The sequence below is a fragment of the Salvelinus fontinalis genome, chromosome 21 (assembly GCF_029448725.1).
Source record: "Salvelinus fontinalis isolate EN_2023a chromosome 21, ASM2944872v1, whole genome shotgun sequence".
Classification (NCBI taxonomy): domain Eukaryota; kingdom Metazoa; phylum Chordata; class Actinopteri; order Salmoniformes; family Salmonidae; genus Salvelinus; species Salvelinus fontinalis.
In genome coordinates this window covers 13,448,423-13,466,170 of record NC_074685.1, presented here as the reverse complement: position 1 = coordinate 13,466,170, position 17,748 = coordinate 13,448,423, and the positions used below count along the sequence as shown (strand labels likewise).

The window sequence follows — 17,748 nt, the reverse complement described above, 5'->3', positions numbered from 1 at the left end:
GTAGAGTTACAAACAGACTATACAACTACAAGTAGTGAGTAGAGTTGCAAACAGACTATACAGCTACAAGTAGTGAGTAGAGTTACAAACAGACTATAAGTAGTGAGTAGAGTTGAAAACAGACTATACAGCTACAAGTAGGGAGTAGAGTTACAAACAGACTATACAGCTACAAGTAGTGAGTAGAGTTACAAACAGACTATAAGTATTGAGTAGTTACAAACAGACTATAAGTAGGGAGTAGAGTTACAAACAGACTATACAACTACAAGTAGTGAGTAGAGTTACAAACAGACCATAAGTAGTGAGTAGAGTTACAAACAGACTATACAGCTACAAGTAGTGAGTAGAGTTACAAACAGACTACAAGTAGTGAGTAGAGTTACAAACAGACTACAAGTAGTGAGTAGAGTTGCAAACAGACTATACAGCTACAAGTAGTGGGTAGAGTTGCAAACAGACTATACAACTACAAGTAGTGAGTAGAGTTACAAACAGACCATAAGTAGTGAGTAGAGTTACAAACAGACCATACAGCTACAAATAGTGAGTAGAGTTACAAACAGACTATACAGCTACAAGTAGTGAGTAGAGTTACAAACAGACTATAAGTAGTGAGTAGAGTTACAAACAGACCATACAGCTACAAGTAGTGAGTAGAGTTACAAACAGACTATACAGCTACAAATAGTGAGTAGAGTTACAAACAGACTATACAGCTACAAGTTGTGAGTAGAGTTACAAACGGACTACAAGTAGTGAGTAGAGTTACAAACAGACTATACAGCTACAAGTAGTGAGTAGAGTTACAAACAGACTATACAGCTACAAGTAGTGAGTAGAGTTACAAACAGACTGTAAGTAGTGAGTAGAGTTACAAACAGACCATACAGCTACAAGTAGTGAGTAGAGTTACAAACAGACTATAAGTAGTGAGTAGAGTTACAAACAGACCATACAGCTACAAGTAGTGAGTAGAGTTACAAACAGACTATACAACTACAAGTAGTGAGTAGAGTTACAAACAGACTATACAGCTACAAGTAGTGAGTAGAGTTACAAACAGACTATACAGCTACAAGTAGTGAGTAGAGTTACAAACAGACTATACAGCTACAAGTAGTGAGTAGAGTTACAAACAGACTATACAACTACAAGTAGTGAGTAGAGTTGCAAACAGACTACCAGTAGTGAGTAGAGTTACAAACAGACCATACAGCTACAAGTAGTGAGTAGAGTTACAAACAGACTGTAAGTAGTGAGTAGAGTTACAAACAGACCATACAGCTACAAGTAGTGAGTAGAGTTACAAACAGACTATAAGTATTGAGTAGAGTTACAAACAGACCATACAGCTACAAGTAGTGAGTAGAGTTACAAACAGACTATACAACTACAAGTAGTGAGTAGAGTTACAAACAGACTATACAACTACAAGTAGTGAGTAGAGTTACAAACAGACTATACAGCTACAAGTAGTGAGTAGAGTTACAAACAGACTATACAACTACAAGTAGTGAGTAGAGTTACAAACATACTATACAACTACAAGTAGTGAGTGGAGTTACAAACAGACTATACAGCTACAAGTAGTGGGTAGAGTTGCAAACAGACTATACAACTACAAGTAGTGAGTAGAGTTACAAACATACCATAAGTAGTGAGTAGAGTTGCAAACAGACTATACAGCTACAAGTAGTGAGTAGAGTTACAAACAGACTATACAGCTACAAGTAGTGAGTAGAGTTACAAACAGACTATAAGTAGTGAGTAGAGTTGCAAACAGACTATACAGCTACAAGTAGTGGGTAGAGTTGCAAACAGACTATACAACTACAAGTAGTGAGTAGAGTTACAAACAGACCATAAGTAGTGAGTAGAGTTGCAAACAGACTATACAGCTTCAAGTAGTGAGTAGAGTTACAAACAGACTATACAGCTACAAGTAGAGAGTAGAGTTACAAACATACTATACAGCTACAAGTAGTGAGTAGAGTTGCAAACAGACTATAAGTAGTGAGTAGAGTTACAAACAGACTATAAGTAGTGAGTAGAGTTACAAACAGACCATACAGCTACAAGTAGTGAGTAGCGTTACAAACAGACTATACAGCTACAAGTAGTGAGTAGAGTTACAAACAGACTATACAGCTACAAGTAGTGAGTAGAGTTACAAACAGACTATACAACTACAAGTAGTGAGTAGAGTTGCAAACAGACTATACAGCTACAAGTAGTGAGTAGAGTTACAAACGGACTACAAGTAGTGAGTAGAGTTACAAACAGACTATACAGCTACAAGTAGTGAGTAGAGTTACAAACAGACTATACATCTACAAGTAGTGAGTAGAGTTACAAACAGACTATACAGCTACAAGTAGTGAGTAGAGTTACAAACAGACTACAAGTAGTGAGTAGAGTTACAAACAGACTATACAGCTACAAGTAGTGAGTAGAGTTACAAATTGACTATACAACTACAAGTAGTGAGTAGAGTTACAAACAGACTATAAGTACTGAGTAGAGTTACAAACAGACCATACAGCTACAAGTAGTGAGTAGAGTTACAAACAGACTATACAGCTACAAGTAGTGAGTAGAGTTACAAACAGACTATACAGCTACAAGTAGTGAGTAGAGTTACAAACAGACTATACAACTACAAGTAGTGAGTAGAGTTGCAAACAGACTACAAGTAGTGAGTAGAGTTACAAACAGACCATACAGCTACAAGTAGTGAGTAGAGTTACAAACAGACTATAAGTAGTGAGTAGTTACAAACAGACTATAAGTAGTGAGTATTTACAAACAGACTATAAGTAGTGAGTAGAGTTACAAACAGACTATACAGCTACAAGTAGTGAGTAGAGTTACAAACAGACTATACAACTACAAGTAGTGAGTAGAGTTGCAAACAGACTATACAGCTACAAGTAGTGAGTAGAGTTACAAACAGACTATAAGTAGTGAGTAGAGTTGCAAACAGACTATACAGCTACAAGTAGTGAGTAGAGTTACAAACAGACTATAAGTAGTGAGTAGTTACAAACAGACTATAAGTAGTGGGTAGAGTTACAAACAGACTATACAGCTACAAGTAGTGAGTAGAGTTACAAACAGACTATAAGTAGTGAGTAGAGTTACAAACAGACCATACAGCTACAAATAGTGAGTAGAGTTACAAAAAGACTATACAGCTACAAGTAGTGAGAAGAGTTACAAACAGACTACAAGTAGTGAGTAGAGTTACAAACAGACTATACAGCTACAAGTAGTGAGTAGAGTTACAAACAGACTATACAGCTACAAGTAGTGAGTAGAGTTACAAACAGACTATATAGCTACAAGTAGTGAGTACAGTTACAAAAAGACTATACAGCTACAAGTAGTGAGTAGAGTTACAAACAGACTATACAGCTACAAGTAGTGAGTAGAGTTACAAACAGACTATACAACTACAAGTAGTGAGTAGAGTTGCAAACAGACTACAAGTAGTGAGTAGAGTTACAAACAGACCATACAGCTACAAGTAGCGAGTAGAGTTACAAACAGACTGTAAGTAGTGAGTAGAGTTACAAACAGACCATACAGCTACAAGTAGTGAGTAGAGTTACAAACAGACTATAAGTAGTGAGTAGAGTTACAAACAGACCATACAGCTACAAGTAGTGAGTAGAGTTACAAACAGACTATACAACTACAAGTAGTGAGTAGAGTTACAAACAGACTATACAGCTACAAGTAGTGAGTAGAGTTACAAACAGACTATACAACTACAAGTAGTGAGTAGAGTTACAAACAGACTATACAACTACAAGTAGTGAGTGGAGTTACAAACAGACTATACAGCTACAAGTAGTGGGTAGAGTTGCAAACAGACTATACAACTACAAGTAGCGAGTAGAGTTACAAACAGACCATAAGTAGTGAGTAGAGTTGCAAACGGACTATACAGCTACAAGTAGTGAGTAGAGTTACAAACAGACTATACAGCTACAAGTAGTGAGTAGAGTTACAAACAGACTATACAGCTACAAGTAGTGAGTAGAGTTACAAACAGACTATAAGTAGTGAGTAGAGTTGCAAACAGACTATACAGCTACAAGTAGTGGGTAGAGTTGCAAACAGACTATACAACTACAAGTAGTGAGTAGAGTTACAAACAGACCATAAGTAGTGAGTAGAGTTGCAAACAGACTATACAGCTTCAAGTAGTGAGTAGAGTTACAAACAGACTATACAGCTACAAGTAGAGAGTAGAGTTACAAACATACTATACAGTTACAAGTAGTGAGTAGAGTTGCAAACAGACAATAAGTAGTGAGTAGAGTTACAAACAGACTATAAGTAGTGAGTAGAGTTACAAACAGACCATACAGCTACAAGTAGTGAGTAGAGTTACAAACAGACTATACAGCTACAAGTAGTGAGTAGAGTTACAAACAGACTATACAGCTACAGGTAGTGAGTAGAGTTACAAACAGACTATACAACTACAAGTAGTGAGTAGAGTTGCAAACAGACTATAAGTAGTGAGTAGAGTTACAAACAGACTATACAGCTACAAGTAGTGAGTAGAGTTACAAACAGACTACAAGTAGTGAGTAGAGTTACAAACAGACTATACAGCTACAAGTAGTGAGTAGAGTTACAAACAGACTATACAACTACAAGTAGTGAGTAGAGTTACAAACAGACTATACAGCTACAAGTAGTGAGTAGAGTTACAAACAGACTATAAGTAGTGAATAGAGTTACAAACAGACCATACAGCTACAAGTAGTGAGTAGAGTTACAAACAGACTATACAGCTACAAGTAGTGAGTAGAGTTACAAACAGACTATACAGCTACAAGTAGTGAGTAGAGTTACAAACAGACTATACAACTACAAGTAGTGAGTAGAGTTGCAAACAGACTACAAGTAGTGAGTAGAGTTACAAACAGACCATACAGCTACAAGTAGTGAGTAGAGTTACAAACAGACTATAAGTAGTGAGTAGTTACAAACAGACTATAAGTAGTGAGTATTTACAAACAGACTATAAGTAGTGAGTAGAGTTACAAACAGACTATACAGCTACAAGTAGTGAGTAGAGTTACAAACAGACTATACAACTACAAGTAGTGAGTAGAGTTGCAAACAGACTATACAGCTACAAGTAGTGAGTAGAGTTACAAACAGACTATAAGTAGTGAGTAGAGTTGCAAACGGACTATACAGCTACAAGTAGTGAGTAGAGTTACAAACAGACTATACAGCTACAAGTAGTGAGTAGAGTTACAAACAGACTATACAGCTACAAGTAGTGAGTAGAGTTACAAACAGACTATAAGTAGTGAGTAGAGTTGCAAACAGACTATACAGCTACAAGTAGTGGGTAGAGTTGCAAACAGACTATACAACTACAAGTAGTGAGTAGAGTTACAAACAGACCATAAGTAGTGAGTAGAGTTGCAAACAGACTATACAGCTTCAAGTAGTGAGTAGAGTTACAAACAGACTATACAGCTACAAGTAGAGAGTAGAGTTACAAACATACTATACAGCTACAAGTAGTGAGTAGAGTTGCAAACAGACTATAAGTAGTGAGTAGAGTTACAAACAGACTATAAGTAGTGAGTAGAGTTACAAACAGACCATACAGCTACAAGTAGTGAGTAGAGTTACAAACAGACTATACAGCTACAAGTAGTGAGTAGAGGTACAAACAGACTATACAGCTACAGGTAGTGAGTAGAGTTACAAACAGACTATACAACTACAAGTAGTGAGTAGAGTTGCAAACAGACTACAAGTAGTGAGTAGAGTTACAAACAGACCATACAGCTACAAGTAGTGAGTAGAGTTACAAACAGACTGTAAGTAGTGAGTAGAGTTACAAACAGACCATACAGCTACAAGTAGTGAGTAGAGTTACAAACAGACTATAAGTAGTGAGTAGAGTTACAAACAGACCATACAGCTACAAGTAGTGAGTAGAGTTACAAACAGACTATACAACTACAAGTAGTGAGTAGAGTTACAAACAGACTATACAGCTACAAGTAGTGAGTAGAGTTACAAACAGACTATACAACTACAAGTAGTGAGTAGAGTTACAAACAGACTATACAACTACAAGTAGTGAGTGGAGTTACAAACAGACTATACAGCTACAAGTAGTGGGTAGAGTTGCAAACAGACTATACAACTACAAGTAGTGAGTGGAGTTACAAACAGACTATACAGCTACAAGTAGTGAGTATAGTTACAAACAGACTATAAGTAGTGAGTAAAGTTACAAACAGACTATACAGCTACAAGTAGTGAGTAGAGTTACAAACAGACTATAAGTAGTGAGTAGAGTTACAAACAGACTACAAGTAGTGAGTAGAGTTACAAACAGACCATACAGCTACAAGTAGTGAGTAGAGTTACAAACAGACTATACAGCTAGAAGTATTGAGTATAGTTACAAACAGACCATACAGCTACAAGTAGTGAGTAGAGTTACAAACAGACTATAAGTAGTGAGTAGAGTTACAAACAGACCATACAGCTACAAGTAGTGAGTAGAGTTACAAACAGACTATACAACTACAAGTAGTGAGTAGAGTTACAAACAGACTATACAGCTACAAGTAGTGAGTAGAGTTACAAACAGACTATACAACTACAAGTAGTGAGTGGAGTTACAAACAGACTATACAACTACAAGTAGTGAGTAGAGTTACAAACAGACCATAAGTAGTGAGTAGAGTTGCAAACAGACTATACAGCTACAAGTAGTGAGTAGAGTTACAAACAGACTATACAGCTACAAGTAGTGAGTAGAGTTACAAACAGACTATACAGCTACAAGTAGTGAGTAGAGTTACAAACAGACTATAAGTAGTGAGTAGAGTTGCAAACAGACTATACAGCTACAAGTAGTGGGTAGAGTTGCAAACAGACTATACAACTACAAGTAGTGAGTAGAGTTACAAACAGACCATAAGTAGTGAGTAGAGTTGCAAACAGACTATACAGCTTCAAGTAGTGAGTAGAGTTACAAACAGACTATACAGCTACAAGTAGAGAGTAGAGTTACAAACAGACTATACAGCTACAAGTAGTGAGTAGAGTTGCAAACAGACTATAAGTAGTGAGTAGAGTTACAAACAGACTATAAGTAGTGAGTAGAGTTACAAACAGACCATACAGCTACAAGTAGTGTGTAGAGTTACAAACAGACCATACAGCTACAAGTAGTGAGTAGAGTTACAAACAGACTATAAGTAGTGAGTAGAGTTACAAACAGACTATACATCTACAAGTAGTGAGTAGAGTTACAAACAGACTATACAGCTACAAGTAGTGAGTAGAGTTACAAACAGACTATACAGCTACAAGTAGTGAGTAGAGTTACAAACAGACTATAAGTAGTGAGTAGAGTTGCAAACAGACTATACAGCTACAAGTAGTGAGTAGAGTTACAAACAGACTATACATCTACAAGTAGTGAGTAGAGTTACAAACAGACTATACAGCTACAAGTAGTGAGTAGAGTTACAAACAGACTATACAGCTACAAGTAGTGAGTAGAGTTACAAACAGACTATAAGTAGTGAGTAGAGTTGCAAACAGACTATACAGCTACAAGTAGTGGGTAGAGTTGCAAACAGACTATACAACTACAAGTAGTGAGTAGAGTTACAAACAGACCATAAGTAGTGAGTAGAGTTGCAAACAGACTACAAGTAGTGAGTAGAGTTACAAACAGACCATACAGCTACAAGTAGTGAGTAGAGTTACAAACAGACTATAAGTAGTGAGTAGTTACAAACAGACTATAAGTAGTGAGTATTTACAAACAGACTATAAGTAGTGAGTAGAGTTACAAACAGACTATACAGCTACAAGTAGTGAGTAGAGTTACAAACAGACTATACAACTACAAGTAGTGAGTAGAGTTGCAAACAGACTATACAGCTACAAGTAGTGAGTAGAGTTACAAACAGACTATAAGTAGTGAGTAGAGTTACAAACAGACTACAAGTAGTGAGTAGAGTTGCAAACAGACCATACAGCTACAAGTAGTGAGTAGAGTTACAAACAGACTATAAGTAGTGAGTAGAGTTACAAACAGACTACAAGTAGTGAGTAGAGTTACAAACAGACTATACAACTACAAGTAGTGAGTAGAGTTGCAAACAGACTATACAGCTACAAGTAGTGAGTAGAGTTACAAACAGACTATAAGTAGTGAGTAGAGTTGAAAACAGACTATACAGCTACAAGTAGGGAGTAGAGTTACAAACAGACTATACAGCTACAAGTAGTGAGTAGAGTTACAAACAGACTATAAGTATTGAGTAGTTACAAACAGACTATAAGTAGGGAGTAGAGTTACAAACAGACTATACAACTACAAGTAGTGAGTAGAGTTACAAACAGACCATAAGTAGTGAGTAGAGTTACAAACAGACTATACAGCTACAAGTAGTGAGTAGAGTTACAAACAGACTACAAGTAGTGAGTAGAGTTACAAACAGACTACAAGTAGTGAGTAGAGTTGCAAACAGACTATACAGCTACAAGTAGTGGGTAGAGTTGCAAACAGACTATACAACTACAAGTAGTGAGTAGAGTTACAAACAGACCATAAGTAGTGAGTAGAGTTACAAACAGACCATACAGCTACAAATAGTGAGTAGAGTTACAAAAAGACTATACAGCTACAAGTAGTGAGTAGAGTTACAAACGGACTACAAGTAGTGAGTAGAGTTACAAACAGACCATACAGCTACAAGTAGTGAGTAGAGTTACAAACAGACTATACAGCTACAAGTAGTGAGTAGAGTTACAAACAGACTATAAGTAGTGAGTAGAGTTACAAACAGACCATACAGCTACAAGTAGTGAGTAGAGTTACAAACAGACTATACAGCTACAAGTAGTGAGTAGAGTTACAAACAGACTATAAGTAGTGAGTAGAGTTACAAACAGACTGCAAGTAGTGAGTAGAGTTGCAAACAGACCATACAACTACAAGTAGTGAGTAGATTTACAAACAGACTATAAGTAGTGAGTAGAGTTACAAACAGACTACAAGTAGTGAGTAGAGTTACAAACAGACCATACAGCTACAAGTAGTGAGTAGAGTTACAAACAGACTATACAGCTACAAGTAGTGAGTAGAGTTACAAACAGACTATAAGTAGTGAGTAGAGTTGCAAACAGACCATACAGCTACAAGTAGTGAGTAGAGTTACAAACAGACTATAAGTAGTGAGTAGAGTTACAAACAGACTACAAGTAGTGAGTAGAGTTACAAACAGACCATACAGCTACAAGTAGTGAGTAGAGTTACAAACAGACTACAAGTAGTGAGTAGAGTTACAAACAGACTACAAGTAGTGAGTAGAGTTGCAAACAGACCATACAGCTACAAGTAGTGAGTAGAGTTACAAACAGACTATAAGTAGTGAGTAGAGTTACAAACAGACCATACAGCTACAAGTAGTGAGTAGAGTTACAAACAGACTATACAGCTAGAAGTATTGAGTATAGTTACAAACAGACTATACAGCTACAAGTAGTGAGTAGAGTTACAAACAGACTATAAGTAGTGAGTAAAGTTACAAACAGACTATACAGCTACAAGTAGTGAGTAGAGTTACAAACAGACTATAAGTAGTGAGTAGAGTTACAAACAGACTACAAGTAGTGAGTAGAGTTACAAACAGACTACAAGTAATGAGTAGAGTTACAAACAGACCATACAGCTACAAGTAGTGAGTAGAGTTACAAACAGACTATACAGCTAGAAGTATTGAGTATAGTTACAAACAGACCATACAGCTACAAGTAGTGAGTAGAGTTACAAACAGACTATAAGTAGTGAGTAGAGTTACAAACAGACTATACATCTACAAGTAGTGAGTAGAGTTACAAACAGACTATACAGCTACAAGTAGTGAGTAGAGTTACAAACAGACTATACAGCTACAAGTAGTGAGTAGAGTTACAAACAGACTATAAGTAGTGAGTAGAGTTGCAAACAGACTATACAGCTACAAGTAGTGAGTAGAGTTACAAACAGACTATACATCTACAAGTAGTGAGTAGAGTTACAAACAGACTATACAGCTACAAGTAGTGAGTAGAGTTACAAACAGACTATACAGCTACAAGTAGTGAGTAGAGTTACAAACAGACTATAAGTAGTGAGTAGAGTTGCAAACAGACTATACAGCTACAAGTAGTGGGTAGAGTTGCAAACAGACTATACAACTACAAGTAGTGAGTAGAGTTACAAACAGACCATAAGTAGTGAGTAGAGTTGCAAACAGACTACAAGTAGTGAGTAGAGTTACAAACAGACCATACAGCTACAAGTAGTGAGTAGAGTTACAAACAGACTATAAGTAGTGAGTAGTTACAAACAGACTATAAGTAGTGAGTATTTACAAACAGACTATAAGTAGTGAGTAGAGTTACAAACAGACTATACAGCTACAAGTAGTGAGTAGAGTTACAAACAGACTATACAACTACAAGTAGTGAGTAGAGTTGCAAACAGACTATACAGCTACAAGTAGTGAGTAGAGTTACAAACAGACTATAAGTAGTGAGTAGAGTTACAAACAGACTACAAGTAGTGAGTAGAGTTGCAAACAGACCATACAGCTACAAGTAGTGAGTAGAGTTACAAACAGACTATAAGTAGTGAGTAGAGTTACAAACAGACTACAAGTAGTGAGTAGAGTTACAAACAGACTATACAACTACAAGTAGTGAGTAGAGTTGCAAACAGACTATACAGCTACAAGTAGTGAGTAGAGTTACAAACAGACTATAAGTAGTGAGTAGAGTTGAAAACAGACTATACAGCTACAAGTAGGGAGTAGAGTTACAAACAGACTATACAGCTACAAGTAGTGAGTAGAGTTACAAACAGACTATAAGTATTGAGTAGTTACAAACAGACTATAAGTAGGGAGTAGAGTTACAAACAGACTATACAACTACAAGTAGTGAGTAGAGTTACAAACAGACCATAAGTAGTGAGTAGAGTTACAAACAGACTATACAGCTACAAGTAGTGAGTAGAGTTACAAACAGACTACAAGTAGTGAGTAGAGTTACAAACAGACTACAAGTAGTGAGTAGAGTTGCAAACAGACTATACAGCTACAAGTAGTGGGTAGAGTTGCAAACAGACTATACAACTACAAGTAGTGAGTAGAGTTACAAACAGACCATAAGTAGTGAGTAGAGTTACAAACAGACCATACAGCTACAAATAGTGAGTAGAGTTACAAAAAGACTATACAGCTACAAGTAGTGAGTAGAGTTACAAACGGACTACAAGTAGTGAGTAGAGTTACAAACAGACCATACAGCTACAAGTAGTGAGTAGAGTTACAAACAGACTATACAGCTACAAGTAGTGAGTAGAGTTACAAACAGACTATAAGTAGTGAGTAGAGTTACAAACAGACCATACAGCTACAAGTAGTGAGTAGAGTTACAAACAGACTATACAGCTACAAGTAGTGAGTAGAGTTACAAACAGACTATAAGTAGTGAGTAGAGTTACAAACAGACTGCAAGTAGTGAGTAGAGTTGCAAACAGACCATACAACTACAAGTAGTGAGTAGAGTTACAAACAGACTATAAGTAGTGAGTAGAGTTACAAACAGACTACAAGTAGTGAGTAGAGTTACAAACAGACCATACAGCTACAAGTAGTGAGTAGAGTTACAAACAGACTATACAGCTACAAGTAGTGAGTAGAGTTACAAACAGACTATAAGTAGTGAGTAGAGTTACAAACAGACTATAAGTAGTGAGTAGAGTTGCAAACAGACCATACAGCTACAAGTAGTGAGTAGAGTTACAAACAGACTATAAGTAGTGAGTAGAGTTACAAACAGACTACAAGTAGTGAGTAGAGTTACAAACAGACCATACAGCTACAAGTAGTGAGTAGAGTTACAAACAGACTACAAGTAGTGAGTAGAGTTACAAACAGACTACAAGTAGTGAGTAGAGTTGCAAACAGACCATACAGCTACAAGTAGTGAGTAGAGTTACAAACAGACTATAAGTAGTGAGTAGAGTTACAAACAGACCATACAGCTACAAGTAGTGAGTAGAGTTACAAACAGACTATACAGCTAGAAGTATTGAGTATAGTTACAAACAGACTATACAGCTACAAGTAGTGAGTAGAGTTACAAACAGACTATAAGTAGTGAGTAAAGTTACAAACAGACTATACAGCTACAAGTAGTGAGTAGAGTTACAAACAGACTATAAGTAGTGAGTAGAGTTACAAACAGACTACAAGTAGTGAGTAGAGTTACAAACAGACTACAAGTAATGAGTAGAGTTACAAACAGACCATACAGCTACAAGTAGTGAGTAGAGTTACAAACAGACTATACAGCTAGAAGTATTGAGTATAGTTACAAACAGACCATACAGCTACAAGTAGTGAGTAGAGTTACAAACAGACTATAAGTAGTGAGTAGAGTTACAAACAGACCATACAGCTACAAGTAGTGAGTAGAGTTACAAACAGACTATACAACTACAAGTAGTGAGTAGAGTTACAAACAGACTATACAGCTACAAGTAGTGAGTAGAGTTACAAACAGACTATACAACTACAAGTAGTGAGTAGAGTTACAAACAGACTATACAACTACAAGTAGTGAGTGGAGTTACAAACAGACTATACAGCTACAAGTAGTGGGTAGAGTTGCAAACAGACTATACAACTACAAGTAGTGAGTAGAGTTACAAACAGACCATAAGTAGTGAGTAGAGTTGCAAACAGACTATACAGCTACAAGTAGTGAGTAGAGTTACAAACAGACTATACAGCTACAAGTAGTGAGTAGAGTTACAAACAGACTATACAGCTACAAGTAGTGAGTAGAGTTACAAACAGACTATAAGTAGTGAGTAGAGTTGCAAACAGACTATACAGCTACAAGTAGTGGGTAGAGTTGCAAACAGACTATACAACTACAAGTAGTGAGTAGAGTTACAAACAGACCATAAGTAGTGAGTAGAGTTGCAAACAGACTATACAGCTTCAAGTAGTGAGTAGAGTTACAAACAGACTATACAGCTACAAGTAGAGAGTAGAGTTACAAACAGACCATACAGCTACAAGTAGTGAGTAGAGTTGCAAACAGACTATAAGTAGTGAGTAGAGTTACAAACAGACTATAAGTAGTGAGTAGAGTTACAAACAGACCATACAGCTACAAGTAGTGTGTAGAGTTACAAACAGACCATACAGCTACAAGTAGTGAGTAGAGTTACAAACAGACTATACAGCTACAAGTAGTGAGTAGAGTTACAAACAGACTATACAGCTACAAGTAGTGAGTAGAGTTACAAACAGACTATACAACTACAAGTAGTGAGTAGAGTTGCAAACAGACTATAAGTAGTGAGTAGTTACAAACAGACCATACAGCTACAAGTAGTGAGTAGAGTTACAAACAGACTATAAGTAGTGAGTAGAGTTACAAACAGACTATACATCTACAAGTAGTGAGTAGAGTTACAAACAGACTATACAGCTACAAGTAGTGAGTAGAGTTACAAACAGACTATACAACTACAAGTAGTGAGTAGAGTTGCAAACAGACTATACAGCTACAAGTAGTGAGTAGAGTTACAAACAGACTATAAGTAGTGAGTAGAGTTGAAAACAGACTATACAGCTACAAGTAGGGAGTAGAGTTACAAACAGACTATAAGTATTGAGTAGTTACAAACAGACTATAAGTAGTGAGTAGAGTTACAAACAGACTATACAGCTACAAGTAGTGAGTCGAGTTGCAAACAGACTATATAGCTACAAGTAGTGAGTAGAGTTACAAACAGACTATACAGCTACAAGTAGTGAGTACAGTTACAAACAGACTATACAGCTATAAGTAGTGAGTAGAGTTACAAACAGACCATACAGCTACAAGTAGTGAGTAGAGTTACAAACAGACTATACAGCTACAAGTAGTGAGTAGAGTTACAAACAGACTATACAGCTACAAGTAGTGAGTAGAGTTACAAACAAAATATACAACTACAAGTAGTGAGTAGAGTTGCAAACAGACTACAAGTAGTGAGTAGAGTTACAAACAGACCATACAGCTACAAGTAGTGAGTAGAGTTACAAACAGACTATACAACCACAAGTAGTGAGTAGAGTTACAAACAGACTATACAACTACAAGTAGTGAGTAGAGTTACAAACAGACTATACAACTACAAGTAGTGGGTAGAGTTACAAACAGACTATACAGCTACAAGTAGTGAGTAGAGTTACAAACAGACTACAAGTAGTGAGTAGAGTTACAAACAGACTATACAGCTAGAAGTATTGAGTATAGTTACAAACAGACTATACAGCTACAAGTAGTGAGTAGAGTTACAAACAGACTATAAGTAGTGAGTAAAGTTACAAACAGACTATACAGCTACAAGTAGTGAGTAGAGTTACAAACAGACTATAAGTAGTGAGTAGAGTTACAAACAGACTACAAGTAGTGAGTAGAGTTACAAACAGACCATACAGCTACAAGTAGTGAGTAGAGTTACTAACAGACTATACAGCTAGAAGTATTGAGTATAGTTACAAACAGACCATACAGCTACAAGTAGTGAGTAGAGTTACAAACAGACTATAAGTAGTGAGTAGAGTTACAAACAGACCATACAGCTACAAGTAGTGTGTAGAGTTACAAACAGACTATACAACTACAAGTAGTGAGTAGAGTTACAAACAGACTATACAGCTACAAGTAGTGAGTAGAGTTACAAACAGACTATACAACTACAAGTAGTGAGTAGAGTTACAAACAGACTATACAACTACAAGTAGTGAGTGGAGTTACAAACAGACTATACAGCTACAAGTAGTGGGTAGAGTTGCAAACAGACCATAAGTAGTGAGTAGAGTTGCAAACAGACTATACAGCTACAAGTAGTGAGTAGAGTTACAAACAGACTATACAGCTACAAGTAGTGAGTAGAGTTACAAACAGACTATACAGCTACAAGTAGTGAGTAGAGTTACAAACAGACTATAAGTAGTGAGTAGAGAGGCAAACAGACTATACAGCTACAAGTAGTGAGTAGAGTTACAAACAGACTATACAGCTACAAGTAGTGAGTAGAGTTACAAACAGACTATACAGCTACAAGTAGTGAGTAGAGTTACAAACAGACTATAAGTAGTGAGTAGAGAGGCAAACAGACTATACAGCTACAAGTAGTGGGTAGAGTTGCAAACAGACTATACAACTACAAGTAGTGAGTAGAGTTACAAACAGACCATAAGTAGTGAGTAGAGTTGCAAACAGACTATACAGCTTCAAGTAGTGAGTAGAGTTACAAACAGACTATACAGCTACAAGTAGAGAGTAGAGTTACAAACAGACTATACAGCTACAAGTAGTGAGTAGAGTTGCAAACAGACTATAAGTAGTGAGTAGAGTTACAAACAGACTATAAGTAGTGAGTAGAGTTACAAACAGACCATACAGCTACAAGTAGTGTGTAGAGTTACAAACAGACCTTACAGCTACAAGTAGTGAGTAGAGTTACAAACAGACTATACAGCTACAAGTAGTGAGTAGAGTTACAAACAGACTATACAGCTACAAGTAGTGAGTAGAGTTACAAACAGACTATACAACTACAAGTAGTGAGTAGAGTTGCAAACAGACTATAAGTAGTGAGTAGTTACAAACAGACCATACAGCTACAAGTAGTGAGTAGAGTTACAAACAGACTATAAGTAGTGAGTAGAGTTACAAACAGACTATACATCTACAAGTAGTGAGTAGAGTTACAAACAGACTATACAGCTACAAGTAGTGAGTAGAGTTACAAACAGACTATACAACTACAAGTAGTGAGTAGAGTTGCAAACAGACTATACAGCTACAAGTAGTGAGTAGAGTTACAAACAGACTATAAGTAGTGAGTAGAGTTGAAAACAGACTATACAGCTACAAGTAGGGAGTAGAGTTACAAACAGACTATAAGTATTGAGTAGTTACAAACAGACTATAAGTAGTGAGTAGAGTTACAAACAGACTATACAGCTACAAGTAGTGAGTAGAGTTGCAAGCAGACTACAAGTAGTGAGTAGAGTTACAAACAGACCATACAGCTACAAGTAGTGAGTAGAGTTACAAACAGACTATAAGTAGTGAGTAGAGTTACAAACAGACTATACAACTACAAGTAGTGAGTAGAGTTACAAACAGACTATACAACCACAAGTAGTGAGTAGAGTTACAAACAGACTATACAACTACAAGTAGTGAGTAGAGTTACAAACAGACTATACAACTACAAGTAGTGGGTAGAGTTTTAAACAGACTATACAACTACAAGTAGTGAGTAGAGTTACAAACAGACCATAAGTAGTGAGTAGAGTTACAAACAGACTATACAGCTACAAGTAGTGAGTAGAGTTACAAACAGACTACAAGTAGCGAGTAGAGTTACAAACAGACTATACAGCTACAAGTAGTGAGTAGAGTTACAAACAGACTATAAGTAGTGAGTAGAGTTGCAAACAGACTATACAGCTACAAGTAGTGGGTAGAGTTGCAAACAGACTATACAACTACAAGTAGTGAGTAGAGTTACAAACAGACCATAAGTAGTGAGTAGAGTTGCAAACAGACTATACAGCTACAAGTAGTGAGTAGAGTTACAAACAGACTATACAGCTACAAGTAGTGAGTAGAGTTACAAACAGACCATAAGTAGTGAGTAGAGTTGCAAACAGACTATACAGCTACAAGTATTGAGTAGCGTTACAAACAGACTATACAGCTACAAGTAGTGAGTAGAGTTACAAACAGACTATAAGTAGTGAGTAGAGTTGCAAACAGACTATACAGCTACAAGTAGTGAGTAGAGTTACAAACAGACTATACAGCTATAAGTAGTGAGTAGAGTTGCAAACAGACCATACAGCTACAAGTAGTGAGTAGAGTTACAAACAGACTATACAGCTACAAGTAGTGAGTCGAGTTGCAAACAGACTATAAGTAGTGAGTAGAGTTACAAACAGACTATAAGTAGTGAGTAGAGTTGCAAACAGACTATACAGCTACAAGTAGTGAGTAGAGTTACAAACAGACTATAAGTAGTGAGTAGAGTTACAAACAGACTATACAACTACAAGTAGTGAGTAGAGTTACAAACAGACTATAAGTAGTGAGTAGAGTTACAAACAGACTATAGGTAGTGAGTAGAGTTACAAACAGACCATACAGCTACAAGTAGTGAGTAGAGTTACAAACAGACTATACAGCTACAAGTAGTGAGTAGAGTTACAAACAGACTATAAGTAGTGAGTAGAGTTACAAACAGACCATACAGCTACAAGTAGTGAGTAGAGTTACAAACAGACTATACAGCTACAAGTAGTGAGTAGAGTTACAAACAGACTATAAGTAGTGAGTAGAGTTACAAACAGACTACAAGTAGTGAGTAGAGTTGCAAACAGACCATACAGCTACAAGTAGTGAGTAGAGTTACAAACAGACTATAGGTAGTGAGTAGAGTTACAAACAGACTACAAGTAGTGAGTAGAGTTACAAACAGACCATACAGCTACAAGTAGTGAGTAGAGTTACAAACAGACTATACAGCTACAAGTAGTGAGTAGAGTTACAAACAGACTATAAGTAGTGAGCAGAGTTACAAACAGACTACAAGTAGTGAGTAGAGTT

General features: G+C 36.6%; 1 protein-coding gene across 2 annotated transcripts in view; it reads left to right on the top strand.

The window, feature by feature from the left end:
• Positions 1 to 17,748, top strand: part of LOC129818229 (neuropeptide Y receptor type 1-like) — a 182,059-nt gene that overhangs the window by 88,084 nt on the left and 76,227 nt on the right. The window lies entirely within an intron of this gene.